This window comes from Canis aureus, chromosome 28 (assembly GCF_053574225.1).
Source record: "Canis aureus isolate CA01 chromosome 28, VMU_Caureus_v.1.0, whole genome shotgun sequence".
Classification (NCBI taxonomy): Eukaryota; Metazoa; Chordata; class Mammalia; order Carnivora; family Canidae; genus Canis; species Canis aureus.
This window is the reverse complement of record NC_135638.1, coordinates 40364552-40367520: the sequence shown is the minus strand read 5'-3', so window position 1 is coordinate 40367520 and position 2969 is coordinate 40364552. Positions and strand designations below refer to the sequence as shown.

The 2969-nt window shown below is 38.5% G+C and overlaps 1 pseudogene; it reads right to left on the bottom strand.

The window, feature by feature from the left end:
• Positions 1-483: 483 nt before the first annotated feature.
• On the bottom strand, positions 484-2746 carry LOC144300668 (hyaluronan mediated motility receptor pseudogene; annotated as a pseudogene).
• Between the last annotated feature and the right edge of the window lie 223 nt (positions 2747-2969).

The following is a 2969-nucleotide window of genomic DNA, read 5'->3' as shown; positions in this document are numbered from 1 at the left end:
TTAAAGGAATGTTGATTTGATGGGATGAGCTGTAAAGTTGGAAAGCCAGAGAGAAAGTTTAGAATGAGGTGATAAAGGTAAGCATCAAGGAGGAGGTACAGACAATAGAAAATAAAATGTCAGGGATCCCTGGGTGACGCAGCGGTTTGGCCCAGGGCGCGAACCTGGAGACCCAGGATCGAATCCCACGTCGGGCTCCCGGTGCATGGAGCCTGCTTCTCCCTCTGCCTAGGTCTCTGCCTCTCTCTCTCTCTCTCTCTCTCTCTCTCTCTGTGACTACAATAAATAAATAAAAATTAAAAAAAAAAAGAAAAAATATCAGAAGTCATACTGGTATGTATGTATGTGAACTTCCCCTCACATAGTTAAGAACAGGAAGTTAATATTAAATACATTAAAAATATTCATTAGAAACATAATAATAACAGTAACAATAGCAAAAACAATAATAAAAAGAATGAAATAATTTTTAACAGGTCTTCCCGATATTCACGTGCATTATTCTTGAAACTCCACAGGAGCTCAATAGCAGTTTGAATTGCCTTCTTTCAATGGTGTTTTGAGAGCAAAATTTTCTTTGCTTTCACGAAGAAAAGCCTTTGAAGGATCAAAGTGTTTGATACCAAGAACTTTATTCAATTCCTCCTGAAGTTTTCCCTCACTTTGTTTTCTTTTAGCGAGCTGAGAGCGGAGTTTTGACACCTCCGATTTGAGTTGGCTATTTTCATCTTTCAGTTTCACAACATGCTTGATTTTTTGCTTTAGATTTTGATGACCCAGTAATTTAGCATACGAATCTCTTAGTTTATTTAGCTGTTCCTGAGCAGCACCATGTTCATTCAACAAAGCCTGTTTCTCTGCTTCAAATGCATCCAGTTGTAGCTGAAAAGGTTTTGTTTTATTATATAGTTCTTCATAAAGGAGACACCACTTATTCATTTCCTCAGTTAACTCTGCCACTGTGTTTTTTTTCCAGCTTTTCTTGCTTCTTCCTCTTCCAGTTGTTTCTTTAACTCTTCACCTTTTTGCTTGAGTTGGTTCTGCAAATCAGTTATTGTTTTAAGAGAAGAGACTGTTATTTCTTTAATTTCTGCTTCTTTAAGTGCTGATTTGGTCTGCAGATCCAGGAGCATCCTTGTGTATTCTTGATTTGCATTCTCAGTTGCCAATATCTGATGTTGAGTATCTTCTGCACTTTTCTCAGCCCTGGTCACTTTTTCCTGAAGTGACAAGTTCTCCAATTTAAGATCTTCTATCTCACGAGCCATAAATGCTTTATAACTTTCAAATTGAGCAGTAGCATCTCCAAGGCTTTGCACTATACTATGATAGCTCACCTGCAAAAGCAGAGTGGCTTGACTGTGAGCAGCATTACTTTCTTCCAGTTCAGCTTCTTTCCCTTTCAGCTTTTCTTCTAGGAATTTCAGTTCTGCAGCTCGAGATTTTGTTTTTTCTTCCAACTGTCTGACTAGCCTTTCAGCTTGTTCCTCTTTTTGCTGCAATTTATCTAAGCTCATCCAGTGCTTGCTTTAATTCTTCCTCAAAGAGATTCCTCTCTTTCATCATTTCCTCTTGAAAGGAACGTAGCTTCTGTTGAAGACTGGAGGACAGTTCCTTTTCTTGTTGCAGAAGTGAATCAGTCTGTAATTCTTTTTGTCGTAGTTTTTCATGTTCCTGTTTTTCAAGAATAAGGTTCTCCTTTAAGTTTTGCATTTCAGACTTTAGAGTTTCATCCCGTACTCTATCCCTGTTGACAAGGTCTTCTTTTTCTTTTTCGAGTAGCTGACACTTAGCATTCAGGTCTTCTACTTGTTTAGAAAGTAAAACAACATTTTCCTCAAGAGACTGCTTAAGGCTTACAACTTCATTCTTCTCTTTCAAATTTTCTTCTAATTGGGCAATATCTAGCTTGTATTTCTCCACTTGATCTGATGCACAACTAATTTCTTCGATGTATTCTAAGAGTTTTTCTGTTTCAGATTTTTCATCAGTCTTTTCCTTCTCTATTGAAACAAGTTTCCCCTCAAGTTGTGCTATTTTCCCCTGAGACTCCTCCAGATTCTTCTGAGTGACCTGCAGCTTCACTTCCATGCCTTCCTGTTTAGCCATCATATTCCTCATCTTTGTTTCTCCTTTGTTTCTAAGTTTCATTAACTCGAGGCTTAGAATTCTCATAGTCTTCTGGTTATTATCTTCAGAAAACTTTGATTTAAGTAGCTCATTAGATCTAGTTAACTCAATAAGCTGTTTTTCTAGTGAAGCATTACTTGCGGAGAGAGATGTTTTCTCCCTGACTGCAGCATTTAGCTTGGCCTCCACCTTCTCCAACTCAGCTTCCAGATCTTGGATCTGCTTGTCCTGAGCACCATGTTCTTGCACAAGAACACGAATCTCTTTTTCTGGTATCTTCAAATCTTTATCATTCTTTTGAGATTCCTTCTTTAATCCCAAAGTCTTAACTTTTCTTGCTGAAGCAGGCAAGGTAGTATCTCTGTCAACATTAAGATTTTGTTGAGACTCTTTGTTTTTTAAATCTTTGTGATTTCTGAAATGATACTGGTCCTTTTAATACTTCTGAAGTTTTAACATCATAAGCACCTGGAGACGGTGCACAACCGGAAGGGTCATTGAATCGTTTCAGGGGCGCCTTAGGAAAAGACATGTTGATGACCAGCTCCACAAACCGAAGGTCACTAGCTCTCCTCCGCAACTTCTGGCTTCTTATTTCGGCCTAATCGCTCCTATTTTAAACTTTTTGAAGAAACTCCACACAGTTTTCCAGAGTGGCTGCACCAGCTTTCGTTTCCAGCAACAGTTTAAGAGGGTTCCCCTTTTTTCCACATCCTCACCAACATTTGCTGTTTCCTGTCCTGTTAATTTTGGCCATTGTGATTGGTGTGAGGTGGTATCTCAATGTGGTTTTGATTTGTATTTCCTTGATGCTGAGTGATGTTGAGCATTTTTTCATG